The 17,180-nt window shown below is 42.0% G+C and overlaps 2 long non-coding RNA genes across 2 annotated transcripts in view; one reads left to right on the top strand and one right to left on the bottom strand.

Annotated features, from left to right (window-relative positions):
* Nucleotides 1-17,180, top strand: part of LOC125715054 (uncharacterized) — a 100,454-nt gene that overhangs the window by 13,396 nt on the left and 69,878 nt on the right. The gene's annotated exons all lie outside the window — the stretch shown is intronic.
* LOC125715053 (uncharacterized) lies at nt 622-2,941 on the bottom strand. Its single transcript, XR_007383927.1, has 2 exons — nt 2,561-2,941; nt 622-2,034 (listed from the first exon to the last, which is right to left on the bottom strand). It is a non-coding gene; the product is annotated as an uncharacterized LOC125715053 (long non-coding RNA).

Here is a 17,180-nt window from a genome sequence, read left to right as displayed (position 1 = left end):
TCTGCCAGGTTGACTTAAGACCTTTTTTATTCACTCAGCTCCAAATACCAGTCCCAAGGAGTCACGCTTTTTGTGAAGCCTAAGATTACTTCATCTGAAGCCAGACAGATGCTCTGCTCTGTACAAAAATGAAAGTATAGCTTCAATTTTTTTTTCTTAATTTCATGGTAGTTACTGGTGGGCAATATGGCAAAAATATCACATCACAATTCAGGCAAGATCACCATCAACGATCTTATCACAATTTAATTTTCACATTTGTTTTTTAAGACTATTTTGTAAGTTACATAACAGTACAACCAAACTAATTCCCGTCTTTTAAAAATACAGCCCTATACCATAATAAAGAAATATGTACTCAGCATACTGTTTCAGGTGTTTTCTTTCGAGGTATTTAAAAGGTTGAATTTTATCTTTGCAAATTCTCCAAATAACTATTGTTTTTGCCATGTCAATTTCGGAAAATCCGAACAATTTCCATGTTACTGCTGTTGAATTCTGCTTACGGATCAGCTCCACCGCGTCCTCCATCCTGCTACGTAGGTAAATACGGAATTTGTTGCATTGCATGTTGGGATGAGGGTGTGAAAGGGAGAAGAAAACATTCAAGGGACCACGTACTGTTTGCTATTACTGGTTTATTGGTGTGTCGAAACGCATATGGCCGACAAAACAACTTAAGATGTGTGTATGAGCCGTAGACCTGTAACTGACAGAATGAGCAGTCTAGAACGATTATAATGATACTCTGTGCAAAGGCAGATCGTGGAGACATTTTTAATTGCTCATGATCTAATATCACACCCCTAATGGTAGTATTTATATTAATTCATTGTCCATCAATTTGACTGATTGTCCCCACAGTGACCCTCTCAGGAAAGGGGTCCCAATGCCCTGGGACCTTCTCCTGCCCCTGCCTGAAACCTGCCTCTTTTGGTGTTAAAGCGGCATTAATGAGGGTACCATACAGAGTAGATGTGCAGTAATACGGTAGATATAGATAACAGACAGACTGATGTGTTTGTTCTCATGTGTTTGGTCCCTCTGTTATGATCAGACCATCCGACTAGCCCACCCAGCACGCCTGTGACGTTTTTTCCTCATTTCCCATGGGTTGTAAATATTTTGTGTGTGTTTGTGTGTGTGTAGATTAGGTTTATCTTACATTGTGGAGACACAATGTTCCATACAAAGTACAATGTGATAAAAACTTATTTTGATGCTGTGGGGACCATTTTTCAGGTCCCCACAAAGATCTGTGAATGCAATCAAAAAGCTAAAATAGCTGAAAGTCTCATATTTAGTTTGGTTACTAATGGTTAAGGTCAGGGCTGGGTGGGGTTTAAGGTTGTCATGTTGGGATTAGAGATTCCCCCATAAAAATGAATGGACAGTCCCCACAAAGATATACTTACAAACCTGTGTGTGTGTGTGTGTGTGTGTGTGTGTGTGTGTGTGTGTGTGTGTGTGTGTGTGTGTGGTATATGTGTGGGGGAAGGGGGCTGGACTCCCTCCCATGCTAAAAGGCTGTGCCTCGCAGCAGCTGCCTGTTTGGACAACAGCGGCACACATGTGTGCCGGGATTTGGCGCAGGGCGCTTGCCGGTGTGGTTGAATTCAGATGCGGCATGCAGGCTGCCCGTGCTTGACAGTGGTGATTTATTCAGATATTTAAATGATTTATTTAAAACGGGAGCGGTGCTCACAGCAGAAGCAGCACTTCTTGAGCCATTGAGGGGGGAGGGGTGGGTGAGGTCGGATTTTTACTGTACTCTTCTTGCAACAGAACAGAAATATTTAACTTCGAAATTCCCACTGTTAGTTATAAGCCTTTTATGAGTTTTTACGGAATTAATATTGACTGACTTTTTCACTGCATTTATAGAATTGCACCCAAATTCTTTACCTTTGACATAAAATCCGTAAATTTATATATTTGATTTAAAAAATGTGTTTGACCAGTGAAAATTTTCAGTTTGAAGTGGCTGGAGTTTCTGTTCTCTCTTCCCCCTTGTCTGGGCCCAGGTTATTCTTTCTGGAACAAATCAAATGTGAATCATGTGGTTTAAACATTCAGGACATTTAGCTGGATAGTCTCTGCAGTCCAGCTTACCTGGGTACTTTTTATTGCATTTATTGCAATGAAATGACCGTCACTGAGTGTTAATCGTGATCAAATGTCATCTAGGGGTTTTCTGTATGTTTCAGCGTTTTCATTCTGACAAAGTTGTATAGCAAAAAAATGCCCAACCCGTAAAAAAATGCTAGACACCCCCCCCCCCCACTTAAAGGGTCTCAGTGAAACATAAGTGAATGATTAGGTAATTGCCCTCCTGATTGAGCTCAATAGGAAACGTTTCAATTAGGCTTAAAACGACTCTGGGAGGAAGCAGGATATTACAAAGGGAAACAGCTCTTTTCATGCAATTGTCAGCTGGGTCCCACACCACAGACCAGGGCTACATCAGTCTGAGGGGAGGAAACAGCCCTAAACATGTCATCCAGAAATATCTGTCGGTTCCAGCTCTGCCGTGGTTTGCTAAGGCTCCTTCACAACTTACCTTCTTTGGGAACGCTTAACTGGAAACACTGGAAATTTTTCTTGAACGAAGTGACAAAATATAACCATGTGAAGAGATGCAATTGTGTTCCTGTGTTTCAAAGCTGCTGGAACATCTGCATGTTGCTTGTGAAATGTGTCCATGTCGCATGGGGTGGCAGTCGTCTTGGGTTATGTTCCCGAAGCAGTTCTATAGACTGAAGTCTGCCGTAAATCCGGGCTCCCTCTTCTGCTTCTTTTTGATTCTTTCCAGGTTTTCTTCAGGCGTGGAGCAGTGAGGCCCTCTCTGCCGAGACTTGGCCGGTTTTCACGGTCAGCTGAGGAGCACATCGCCTGGTGTTCATCTTTTAACTTGTACTGCACCCCCACCACTGTCCGCTCACTCCAGTCACACCTCTAAACTCCAGCCTCACCCTGTCACACTCCCACATGTTGTTAATTATGTGTGTGCCCGTACATGCACACATGGGTGTACACTGGGCGCATGCTATACCCAGTCAGCACTAACATGAGAGCTGTCCCACGTAAAGGTAACTGTCGCCAACAGACTTTGTCCCCTGGATGCCCCAGGTTACTCTCCTTGCAGCTGTCCCATGAACATGTGCTCCATCTCCTTGGCAATTCTCCCTCTAGCCCCAGGTACTGGGTGGGGGGTTGGGTGTAGCCATGTCATTAAAACTCAGTCATGTTTCTGCTCCGTGTGACAGCGTGACTAATGATTGTCCGGAGGTCAAAGGCCACATTTGCATTCCGCCATTCCGCCCAGCTCCACCCCCGCGAGACTTCAGCTCTGCTCGGACTGAGTCTGGCATCGGTGAGCGCGAGTCACACTGTAAGAACATGCATAACATGCATGTGACGTGATATGTAATAAAACCACAAACAATGTGACCCTCTTCTCCTTTAAGTCAGCGCTCTCTATTTGCAGGGTGGTGCGACTTGCACATTTCTGTGTCTGTAGACTGTTCCTTTGCATAACTGTGCTGTTCTCACTGTAAGTGAGCTGTGTCATGGACTTGGGGCCTCAAACCAGTGTAGCTTAGCGAGCCACTGGTGTGGAACGAGGCAAGGGAATGAATCACAGTTATATTTTGAAAGAATGACTTCCATTTGCCCACAGCTTTGCAGGGATGGGGAGCCCCAACCTCATATGGGGATGTTTTAAGGTAGCAGGGGCTTTACATTTCTTTGCACGGATGGACCCCCTATGTGGCACGGCACACCAGCGAGACGTAACACGGGTGCATCTCCTGCCATGGTGCCACGGTAGCTCTGAGTGATGGAGTGTGGCCCATGTGATATGCAGTCAGATGACATGCTGTGACCTTCGGGTGTGACTTTGGTATGTATCTGCTTTGCTGTATGAGAACTTATCTTTGTGAATGTTTTTTTCTCGTGCAGTGTATGTGCATGTGTGTGGCCTTGTATTCCCCCTACGCATTAATGCCAAAGGTCAATTACAACAATTCAGCTACCAAATTTGTCCAAAGTAAGCACTAAGAGGGCTGCAGCGTGAGCGCTCAGGGATTTCTGTCCGCTCTTGACTGGTCTGCTCTGTATTTTTCCTTCTCTTCCTCCTACTCAATTCCACTTTCTTCTCCCTCGCGAGTTAGACTGACAGTGATCACCGTGGTCTCCTTCTGAGGCCTTGACCACTGATGCATGCTGAGCCCTGTGCGCTGACTGAGACTGACACCGAGTGCTAGCTGGCGAACATCTCTGCGCACGCTCACGATAATCATGTCTCCGTCACCTCGAGAAAGTTTTCATCATCACCAGCGGACAAAGGTGGTGGATGACGTTCTGGCCTTGCTGGTCCAAGGTTGCAGACTCGAAGCTGGCGGTGGCTCCCTCTGCATTGGGCCCCCTGTTACTCCCATTTCCTCCTGCTATCCTAACACGTGCCTTTCTGCTGAATAATCCTGCTGTCATTACTGTGTGAACGTGTGCGTGTGAAGACTGGGCCATGACTGGCCAAGCAGCATTAGGTGTGTACGGTTAGCATTGTAGTAGTAACTAACTTTCTTGGCACCTGTATTGTCTATTATGAAGTTTTCACCCCTACCAGTCACACTATCATATTGTTTTTGTGTTCTGGGTATGTTGCTGAAAATGAACTTTTGGGACAGCAATAAATGTGGTGTATTTAGATTTTAACAGCTATTCTGATGGATAAGGGTGCCGCTAGAGATTTTGGGCCCCATAAAAGCATATGTGACCCATCGCCACGTAATGAGTCTTAAGTCGCACTGGTAGAACTGCACCCATAAGACTCATTTCGTGGTGATGGGTCACATATTATATTGGCCCCCCAACCAAGACCAATCCAATTAATTTACATATGTTTTAGGGCCCCTGTCACTAAAGGGTCCTTGGAATCAGCCTAACTTTCCCCCGCATTACGTCGCCCCTGCTAATGGGTACTAGACTCAAATCCCAGGAAGAACCTTATTGTAGTGGCTCTGAGCAAGGAACTAAACCTGAATTGGTGTAGTAAAAAAAAAAACGATTGTATACACTTGTGTAGATAAACCGGCTGAGCAAGGCCACTTATATCAGGTACACCTGTTTTCTAACAGTGAATCCTTTGCTTACAACTAAAAACATACAGCATGCAGAATGTAGAAAGGGTGTTGAGGCTCAGTAACTGGGGCTTCGGTAACTTGCTCTCATATATACAACTGAAAGCAAAACTTGGGGTTTGAGGGCAGTGTCAGGTCATTTATCCAACAGAGATGGGACTATTCTGCTGAGGCCTTAAACTGGTGACCTTGCAATTACAGGCATAGAGGCTTAGACTGTTCAGCCACACCCCCCCTCAGAAGTGGTCAGCCCACTGTGGTTTATTCACACTATACAGTCTAGAGTTTACAGAGAATAGTGCAATAAACAAACAAACAAACAAACAAACAAAAACATCCATTCAGTAGCAGTTCTACTACTGAAAGCACCTTGTTAATGAGAGGGGTCAGAGGTCAGAGGAGAATCGCCAGACTCATTAAATCTAACAGGAAGGCTGCAAGTGCAAAAATAACAGCGCAGTACAACAGTGGAGTGCGGAGAGGCATCTCTGAATGCACAACTCCTCAGTGTTTAAAGAGGTTTTGGGGGCAAAAGCGGGTCCTATCTGGTAATCAGTCAGTGTATCTAATAAAGCGCCCATATTCTCAAGGGGACACGAGCAGAACTCATCCTATTCGGAGTAGAAGCTTTTTGAACCTTTATCCATTTTGCTATTTCCAATCCTTCCATCTGTTGTAGACACTCACTCACTTTCTGTGAAGTACTTGCATAAAAGATCACAAATGCAAAAACCACCCGTTTACCTCATATTTTTACAACTTTCCTCTGGAGATAACTGTCCTGCAGGCCGGTTCTGAGCTGCGTGTGTCCAGCCAAAGCGGCTATTAATCAACAGCGTTCCCTGAAAGGCTGACGGACAGGAAGGCATCCGGGTCCCTTGTGAGCCATTAGGCCCGACCTCCCAGATCGACAGAGCTCCTTCCTGTAGGCCTCAGCCCATTTCCCAGACAAAAACAATACAAAACAGTACTGCTGCTGTTTCTAAATTCAGAGACGTGGCTGGAAAAAGCAGAGCTTGTCCCAGATAGCTGTTGATCTATTTAGTGGGGTAGTGCCATGCATGCAAGCCTATGCCATTAGATGCCATGTTTGGTGTGTACATGGTGGTGAGAAAAGCAGGTGTTGAGGTGAGCACCTCATCTTTGTTGCGTTGAGACCTACCAAAGCATTTCCTTCAGATGACCCATCATCGGCTTCGGTGGGTTCAGTCAGGGTTTACCCTGGTTTGTGTCTGTGGAGGGAACCGAGTCCTGCTAACTCACACCACCATGCCTACATATCACGGTTTGCTTATGTTAATTTTCATTAGGATCCCAGACAAAAAAATATGTAGGTAATGGCCATAAGAGTATTTAGCTAGAAGGTACAGTTTCACGTCAGTCTGGACCAGACTTGAATTCTTGTCTCTTTCCCATGGCCTGGAGAACTTAGTTTACAAGATGAATGAGTGCAACTGTGGGAATAGGGTGGGGTCACATGTTCCCCACTGATGTGAATGCAGACCCGGGTTTACAAGGGTGCTTAGCGCCCTCAGATTAATTATGTGCAGGTGGAAGTCAGTCAGTCCATGACTGCCACAGGGTTTTGGGGGATCACTGATTTCAGATGCACCCAAGAGGTCTTTTATCGTTAATATTTTAATATAATAAATATTATATATGTATACTGTATATATTATTAATATTTTTAAACTAGCAATGAATGAAAAAAATGTACGCCAAAAAAATCATTGACAGTTAAGCTACTTGTTTTAAGCGTTTTTCAGTTAAGCTTCAGTATCTTACAAGCGAGCACATGCAAGCATGCTTAAAATGCCCCGCAATTTTTCTCCCATTGGCAACAGCGTCACTTTACAGAGATAGCAGCCCCGTGTGTATTACAAGCTGTAGTGAATTCCACATCCACTGCTTTTTCATATTTCTCGCGTCGTCTCGAACAATTGCGTGCGCTTTGTTTGGTAGGATTTCCCACTAAATGCTACTCCCACCTCTCAAAACTTTGTTTTCAGACAGATTGCCGATCGCCGTGCTATTAGCTGTTGTTAAAAGTGTAGAATACTCCCAGATCGTCACCTTTTTATCTGATGTTCTTATGCTCCTCGTACCGCAAAGGGTATTCGCATGACATCACAGCAGGCGGAAGTCACTGCGCTCACATACACTGAGTGGCAAATAGAGTGAGAGGCAGTGTTAGAATTCTGCTTGAATGCTACAAAATATGCACCTAAAACAGGAAAGAGCTCAATTTAATAAGAAACAGACTGCCGAAAACTAAATAAGTATCGGATCAGTAACATATGGCCGATACAGAATCTGTCTAATAGGTCTGGATCGGTGCCAATAGTATTAAGGTGTGTGCGGTTTGCCTCTTTATTTTGAGAAGTCTCAGTTTAAGTATAAAAAGACATTTTATTTAAGACCTGATGTCTAATGTGCACATCTCATTTTCATCTTTAGAAACATGGGGTTTTACTTTATATGGGGAGCACAAGGAATTTGTTGTCTTTATGTTAACGGATGCTCTCATGTTGGGTCAGGTATAAGTATCCCTCTGTTCAGAAAGTTCAGGTCCAGAAAGTACAAATCCAGACCAAGTTTTTGTTTCAGCCAACCAGTTTAGGACTCTGTGAATGTGGCTCTTTATGCTCAAATGGTTGGTTAAAATAAAACACTGGCCAGGATTAGTACTTTCTGAACCTGAACTTTACACCTCTGCTCATGTGTTGATTTGTTTTTATTAAGAATATGGCTAAATCATAAAAAACGGTTGAATGCATAACTATGTAAAAGCATAGAATTTGTAAACTTTGTAGACTTACCATACTGTAATCAATCTTTTCCAAAAAAATAAAAAACTGGGAACCTTCCCTGGTACGTATACTTAAGGGCTGCATGTGTAAGTCTGACTAAATGATAGACCCTTATAATAATAAAAGTCCTTCAGACCCACTCTTGTGCAATGGGTGTGTTGAAGGTTAAACCGCCATGTAGGCAGAGCTGAATCATGTCCTGCATGACCTCTGGGGGCAGGTTTGGAGCGTGCAGTGGTGCTCAGGGTGCACGTAACTTCTGCTCCACTGCTATAGGGCCGATGTTTGGTGCTGGGATGATGCTGTCTGCAGTGTACCTCTTTTACTGTCCGCAAGTGGCATTTTAAATGCTTTTCATACAAGCACGGATTCTGGATGACAGCATCTCCATCTCATCTGCCCTGCTGTTTCCAATCTCACCGTCACTTGTCCGCCAACACTCTGTGGGTGCCTCCTCCGCTGGGAGCCCCTCCATCTTACCCTCCACCTCTAGCAGCTTCTTTATCATTTTTCTTTCCTCCGTTCACTGGTTCAGAGTATCAGTGCAGCTCCAAAACAGTTGCAATAGGAATCAATGCAAATGATAATAATAAAAATTCATTGAAATCAGAAGGTGTTTACTGATTCCATACTGTTTATCATTCACTTTTTTTTAGAATTAGTTTTCCTTACTCATATGTTTATTCATGCAGTATGTTTTCATACCTGTTGAAATAGATTAACATTGATTAATCTGTCAGCACTCTCAGCAATTTCTGTTGTCATACAAATTGATATACTGTAATATGTATTTTGAGTAATATGTAATATCAGTAATTGGCTAACTATTATGTAATTTGAGTATATGAAAATCAAAACCTGTAAATACACTTACTCTTTAAGATATTTGAAATATAACACAGAAATAGCTAGCACTAACATCTTGGGAGAGCAGAGAGGTACATTTGCCATAGATACCTTAGGGGGGCGGGGTGTAACCTGTAGCCCCTCCTCCCACAGATTAGAGTACTGCTGGTCATCACCTCAGTCGGCATTGCCTTTTAGTTATATGACTTTATACGTAGCTCCCTGCAGTTATTCCCCAACCACGGAGACATTTTTCAGTCAGTAATTAGATAAGTGACTGAAATCTGTCCTGACTACCATGACTATTTCACAGGTCAAACTTAATCCAAAGGAAACGATTTGGGGGTGAAAATGGGAGTCAAAATGTGGAATTTTTTCAAATCTGAGGTCACCATTTTGATGCATATATTTTGGCTAAACCACCTTTTGAAGCTTTGGGGCTGCGTTCAACAATGAATTATTACCGTTCTATGCAGGTCTAAAAGGTTTTACAAGTTTGTGTGTTTCTTATCCATCTTTTTTTGTTTAAGTTGAATTTCTAAAGGTTTTTGAATCACCCATTAAGCTCGTCAGCAGGGCAACTGAGTTTCCGAATGTAGACAGCATAAATTAAGCTATAACCATTATATTCAGCCCTGTTCTGGGGAATTAAATTACTCTGGATCGTGTTTCATGTCCTTTTTATCATTTAATTTCAACATCCATATTCAATTAACGTTGCATCATGAAACCATCATATGGGCTATATTTCAGATCAAGATAGATTAACTGACTGTCAGCTTGAGTTTACTGGTTCTTGAAATATTGAATTACCCTATATAAAAGCTTGTAATATGGTTTTACTCCTGTTATATTATGTTATGTAGGTGGTCAGTCTGATCTTGTGTTTTGAAGGGGGTGCCTGGTATAAAAGATCCTGTTTGTATACTAGTCAGCACACTTGCTTATTATTATTATTTTTATTATTATTATTATTTTGCTAGTTTTTGGTATTTGCGTGACTTAGGACCCAAATAACACTTTTTTTCTTGAATCCATCAATAACTATGGGTCAGCTGAAACTCTTCTTGAAGAAAAATGATACTGAGGCGGCACAATGCCTCACTCTTCCAGGGTTGGGCATTTTAATCCCACCTTTGCTCTTTGTGTGCAGTTTGCATGTTTCTCAGGGTGGAAGCTTCTGTTTCCTCCCTCATTCCAAAGACGTTCAGTTAGGCTACATGGTGTCTTTAAATTGGCAATAGAATATGATTGTTTTCATGCCCGGCGAAGGACTGGCTTCCTGTCCACAGTGTACCCAAACCTTATGCCCTCTGCTGCCTGCCATAGGCTCCAGGCCTCCCCTGCAACCCTGCCCAATAACATCTTGATGGATTATTGGATAGATGGGTGTAATGAACGTCATATGGATTATGAGGTAATGAAATTTAATGTAGGTATGCTGTTTAATGCATGAGTTGGATGCAGTTGAAGAGTATGCAGCTGCAAAATTGTTATTGTCTGGGATGAATTGTCAGTATGTCCTAACGGCATCTCAGAAGACCAGAAGCAGTCAGATAAAGGAGTGGAGGTTTTCATTCTTGATTGCAGTGGGAACATTCCAGGTGTCTCCCAGGCCAAAACCGACACTGCTAAAAGTCAGACTGGCTCGATGTATGATCCTTTTTCCTTTTTATAACTCTTTGACCAACAGGTAGGTTTGCCTCAAACAGCTCTCCCGCTCTTCCTCGTATTAGCAGTAGCTAACAGCAGTTAGCGATAGTGTCCATTGAAGGTTGCCCATCCATTTGATTTTGACGAGTATGATGTCTGCCTGGGTGAGCAAGAGCAGCCGTTACCTCTTAGACTGTTCACCGCTTTCAGGGTAAAGAAGTGAGGAGTTATCTAACTATTTTCTCTGGCTTACATATGCATGATTTTCATCCTTTCTTTGGTTTAGGGTTCCTTTTTGACGTTTTCATTAATGCCCACATTAAGTCTGGACCTTGGTTGGTCTTGTTTGTATATCGAAGCATTCTTCAATACAGCATCATCTTAACTGGTGTTCTACCAGCAGGATAAGTGCTCCCTGCTGGTCCTCAGCACCGTTTACATCGACAGCTTGGATATTCTCAGAGGTTTTCTTCCTTGTAATGACCCAGCTCAAACTAGTGCATTGTGGGACATTTAGGAAGTCAACATAGCGGAGCATGGCCTCTGCCCTGAAGACTGAGCAGTGAAATGGCTAACAGTGCCGATTTTTTACATTGGAACAGAGGTTTACACCTGTTTCTGTGCCATGCACTCTTTGGCAGTCTGGTGAAGCCTATGGACCCTTTCTGTGCTTCATTGCCTGCATTCATAAATGAAAGAAATGCTACATTTCAGTTAGAGGTTGGATGAAAATGTAATTTTTTTCCATCCATGTTCTCGGACCACTAGCTAGGAACCCTTGTTTTATAAAAAGCTTAGTTGTATAACAGATCACGCAGAATAATCCCTTAGTTTTACTGCTGGCTTGCATAGTGCTTCTGTCTTTTTCATGACCTGAAGGATCCAGTGTGTGACTGAATAACATGTATGGCCCTCCAACGAAGTGCAGTGCCCATTCACTGTATTACATTGTTTATTTCAAAGTCTGCCTCTCATCTCATCTTTTTATTTTTAATTTGAGGTCGGCTCCCAATGGCCCCCACGAAAGGAAATTTGGGACAGACGAGCCAACAGCTCGTATGTGGAGCACTTATAAAGAGACTGATCTGAAATCAGCCGAGATCAAAGACAATTAGGCTAAGTAAATGCACATGTTGGCATTTAAATGTCAGTGTTAAACACGAATGGTAATGGGGGCAGGCTTGACCTGGCTGCTGCATCGATTGTTGAGAAGCGATGCTTGATTTTAGGACATTTAGGGTTTGGCATTTTCTACCGTTTTGGGACCTTAAGCTCAGTACCCCGCAATATTCCCAAAGTATAAAAGGCAACAAAAAATGATTTTGAATGGTTCCCAAAACCACTGCAGCCAGATTTTTTTTTCTATTTTTTTATAACTTTGATAATATTGATGCACATTAACTCCTGTGGCGGATGATGTCATGTGTATTAACTTTGAATTACTTGCCACTGAGCCCTTCCTGTTTCGGTATTCCCCTGAATGGAATGTCAGAACCTGTGACAAATGTCCTTTTGTCTCCATTTTTCCGTTTCTCACTTTTGCGCTTGTTCCTCGTGTGTTTGCATCTGCCGTGGGTCTTGCTTTCTTGTCGAGGAAGCTGAGTCTCTTTCCCGCTCTCTCATTTATTATTGTTAGGATTTCAGTTTTTTGAGGCTAATATATGATAGGTCTAGAGGAGAGAGCAGGCTGTCAGATGTAGTTCATTAGAGCCAAATGAATGTCAGCTGCTCCTTGCCTCCATGGTGCACCTTTGATCTGGCGTTGGCTTCAGAGCCGGCTCGGACAGGGCCTTTAAACGCTGTCCGGGGGGCCCGCTTTTACTCGCTTCCCGGGCCTAGTGCCGCGAAGGGCCGAGCGAGGGCAATGAAGCAACATTTATCACCCTCTCAAAGTGTCAGAGGGGCGTGCCGGCCGTAGGACGGGCACATGTCTGTGCGTTTGTTAGTATAACCCAGATATTGTACGTCTTCGTTAAAACATAGCAGAGATCTTTTTTTTAATGACATAACTGAGGAAATGTTATACTATTTAATCCATCAATAACTATGGGTTATATTATCTAGTCTACTCGTACTAGTAATCTTAAACATCCCGTGATCAAAAGTCTATGCGTAGTGTAAGCTGATGTTAACTGTGGGAGGGTAAAGTGTTAAGCTGGTAACCTGTGACTACCGGTTACGACGTGTGCAGCATGGCTGTGGAGATGGGTTCAGGATAAACAGGATTCTTTACTAAGAACTGAAGATGATGCCGGGGCTGATGCTGCATGAACAGAAACTAAAGCCTGTGGTAATGCATGAATGAGCGTACGCAGGTGTTTACGGCATGAGGAATGTGGCCGTCTTCTAACAGCTGTCCTTAGTGAGGTTTGATAAGTGTATAACGCAGGTGGATGACATTTCCTGTGTCACTGTCTCTTATGGATTATCACAGCTGAGGTGGCATTTGTAAAAGCTGCATCGCTTTCAGGTGGAACAGGTACTTGTGAGAGGGGAGGTTAGTAAGGCTGTGTTAGCTGACCTTACATTCTATTGATCATATTAAAATATATACATGCACAGACTAATAATGTCCCATTACAATGGGTTTATAGTCAAAATGCAAAGTGAACTAAAGTCAATTATTCCTTGAATAATTCTTACTAGGTTGTGTGTGTGTGTGTGTGTGTGTGTGTGTATTTAAATAAAACAGATTTCAGTATTTAATGAATACACATTTATGGGACTGTCAAGCACTGTCTCTTGTCCATTTAGTATTTTTCATTGAACTTATTTGCTTTTTATTCTTTAACGTTTCTTCAGTGTACAGTGTGATATATGTGCCAATAAAATATAGCATTTATTTTTTATTTCTGCTTTCCTTTTGCATGTTCTTTATTCATTAAAATTATATTGCAATTTTATGCCTATGTGTTAAGTATGATTTATTAGTTTGTTTATTGACTTTGTACAGTTTATTTTGGTAATATTACAGCAGGGCATGATTTTTAAGGTTAGTTGAGTGGTTCTGAAGGCAGGAGGTCATGATGCTGTTCATGTGTTGAAAATCCCTTATTTTTGTAGTGGAAGATGAGCCAATTGTATAATTAGCGACCCCCAGACAAACAGAGACCACACAGAAGATTAATTCTGTAAATCAGAGAGGTGTTTCCTGCTGCAGTTGAGTTGAAGAAAGACCTATAGACTTTTGCTGAGAAATATGAGTGGAGGAAGACTCTCTGTAGAAATAAAATGTAAACACAGACTTTCTAAAGAGTGCTACATTCACCTCGGTGCTTGGCAAAGATGATTAATGAGTAGGTGGTTCCTTGATGTTGTTTTGGCTTGATGCAGTCATTAGAGGACCAAATAGGTGGACTCATGGATGTTATTCTTACCAACTGAACCCGGTTCAGTGTTCACTGAGAGCTTGTGTTTCTGTTGGAGATGGTCCAGTCTTTCCAAGACCTAGTTCTGCCACAGGCTGCATATATGTTAGTGCGCTTGATTAGGCTACGACAGGTCAGGCTCGGTTTGCTCCTCATGGTCAAAACTCGGCTGTGTTTAGCATTTGACTGCAGGTGTTCTTGTAGACCATCAGCACACCGACCTCAGTTGATACAGTGGGATCAGTATTATCTATGTATTTTTTTTTCCCGAAGTTTGTTTATTAAATTTTGTAAAAAAAAGGCACAGTTTGTGCACAATGTGTAAATACAGACATTGTGCACATTAGGTATTTTTAGTAATTTATTTACGTTTTGTTAGACATATACAGTTCAAATTATATACGAGGCTGACAAACTCTTACCTCATTCATAAAACATGTCATTCATGAAAAACAAAATCCATTCTCACTGTTTTTCTCACTTTTTCTTCCCCCTGAATCATCTTTGTTCTGTTGAAATATTACAGCTTAGTTTCGATTTTCCTTTTAATAAAGTGGAATACCACGATATATGGTACAGATTCTTCTCTAAAATCCAATAAATTATTGCTCTCTTTTAGTCAATTGTAGTTTGTAGTTTGTAATTAATAGTATGAATGGCTCAACATTTAAATGAATATTATTCATTTCAGATTAAATTGCTGAGACAGGGAGAGATAGTTATACTGGTGAACAGCAGTAATATAATTTCTGCCACAAATACCTTGAACTGCAGTGGCTCCTTGAGTTGTAGCTGGGATTTACAGGCCTCTGCTTTTAAATGGAGAATTGGTATATGGTTGTTGTTCATGGAAGAATATTTAAATCCAGGATGCAACCATGCAAGTATGGCTTCTTCACCAGAACACCTCAACATCTCAGCATATCCCAAGATCTGAGTCAATATGACCACCTTTGGATTAGAGGATACCTGAAATGGATAGATAAGGAATGGACACCTCAGGTGAATGTATGCTACCTAAGTGTCATGCTGATCCTCCCATGTGCCACGCCCCCTCATCTACCCCATGTGGAATCCCCGTGTTATCAGCTGTTCCTAGTTGTGTATATTAGTCTTGTGCATTTAAGTCTGCATTAGAGTATGTTTCCCCAGTCCGGTCATTAACTTCAGTCCTTCATGTTCCTTTGTGGTCTTGGATCTATTCTCCCCAATAAATCCTGCATTACCTCGACTCCCTGGACTCCTGCTCCTCTTCCTCCACTCCGTGCCTATTGAGCATAACACTAAGTGAGATCTTCCTCCAAGGATAGATTTGGACTTGTGAGATTTGTGACGAAACGTTCAGCCATATTACTAAACGACACGACAACTCTTTTAAAATCAATGTTACTGTCTTTAGTAATGGCCACTATTCGTTTAATACTAGCATTGGCACAGGCAGGGAAGCCAACGATTCACATGACACTCGGGGATACGCGCTAAACACACCGTTGCCAGGGTTGCCAACTCTCGCGCATCTGGAGTGACAATCATGCTTATTGACTTTCACAGTCACGCAAGAAATCTTACAACAAATCTATATTACAGTGTCAAAACACTCATTACAAAATATCGTATTTGAGTCCATCAATTACCTTTTTTTGTCTAGACACTGAACATAAGAGGACACCACTTTTTCAGACATATTTTGGGAAAAGAAAAAAACCATCTTATGTTCAGATCAGCATGGTAATTTAATTCTTTTCTTGCTCCATACCCTACAGTTATTTTTTAATAAATAGTAAAGGAGAGATTGGATAATTCTTTCTTCCTCTGCCCTGTCTTACTCTCCTCACAGTGAGCCCCCCCAACCAAGGCAGTCAGGGTGGCTCAGCATAGTAAACATGCCCTGAGCCCATTCTAGGGAGGCTGCTAAGCAATCACGGCCTGCTCCTAAACCTTTACAGTCTCAGACTGCATTGGGACCTTTGGCTCGATGCCAGAGACCCTCCCCCACAAATCCTCTGCTTCTCCATCATTCCTGCTGCCTGAAGTGCTTTTTTGACCAATGGGCTTTGGTGTGAACTATTAGCTTCTCTTAAAAGAAGACAGCAGTGTGGCGGGTGGTGGCATGGAAACATATCCATGCCTCATTGAAGGTACACTTGGAGTTCCAGCTGAGGCCCGACTAAGTCTCTGTGAATGCAAAGTGAGCTAAAGACTGTTTGTGTATGGACATGTGAGCGCACACACCCTCCAAATTTATTACTACATGTCAGATATCATTTCTAATCTAGTTTTTGTCAGACACGAGCAGTATTGATTGTCTGGATTATGGTTTCATAATAAACTGTCAGCTATTTTTATTTATTTGAGTATATTGTGCAGATAACTGTGGAACAGGCTTTGAGGAAGAGACTTCCTGCCACTTTTTGATGACTTCCTGCATTACTATCGAAGATGTATCATGTCACCTTCACAGGCTTACAGCTGAAGGGCCTGCTTCCCTCATGAAGGCCTGAAGACGTGCACACTCACAAACACGCACATGCCGGCAGACTAACAGGGACACTACAAGAAATCTGAAATCTATTAGAGGCGCATGTTTGGAAAAAGCTTCACCTGTTCTGTGGTGGAATGGGTCTTAGTTTCTGCTTCCAACTTAATGTGTGCTGCCTAAAATATAAAGTAACTGGAACTAACAAGAGAGTTTAGCACAAAGATCACAGACTAGAGGTAAATTGCTGTCTTTGGGTAAAAAAAATTCACAGCCAAAACAGTTTGTGCTGAAAAGATAATTTTACATTTGCTGGATCAGGTCACACTGTATTAAATTCTGTCAAGTTAAGGAATGTTTTGAGGAAGTTAAATTGTACAAACTCCAGTTTAAAAAAAATGTTTCAGCTTGTACTAATATAATATTCCTGTTATCTGTTATGTACAATTATTTGCATAAAATTACAAAATCTGTAGGTGATTTGTTCCTTTGCAAAAAAATGAGCTGTCATTCAATGATTGGAAAATTGTAATGAATCTTCAGTTATAACATTTGGTAAATTTAATTTGAATTGCCAGAATTTTAATCAAGCCTAAACAAAAGTTTAGCTGGATGGAAAACCAGTATTTCCGAGTGGGTCACTGGAGTTGGGCTAAAAATCACTGCTACAACACCTTCGGCCACTGGTGTCACCATACCTCTGCTCTACTTCTGATGTAGCACATTGACACTGTAAAGCAGGAGTGTATGCAGGTTTTTAGGATAACCTTTAAGTCAGCTGTTCAATCCCAGCTGTGAGAACTTTTTAGCCAATCAGTCCTCTAATTAGTAATCTAATTAGGGAGTTGCAGTGAAAACACACCTGCCTTTTGCGGATAAGATTGCC

Source organism: Brienomyrus brachyistius, chromosome 19, assembly GCF_023856365.1.
Source record: "Brienomyrus brachyistius isolate T26 chromosome 19, BBRACH_0.4, whole genome shotgun sequence".
NCBI classification, from domain to species: domain Eukaryota; kingdom Metazoa; phylum Chordata; class Actinopteri; order Osteoglossiformes; family Mormyridae; genus Brienomyrus; species Brienomyrus brachyistius.
The sequence above is the reverse complement of the archived record's forward strand: the minus strand, read 5'-3'. Positions and strand labels throughout refer to the sequence as shown.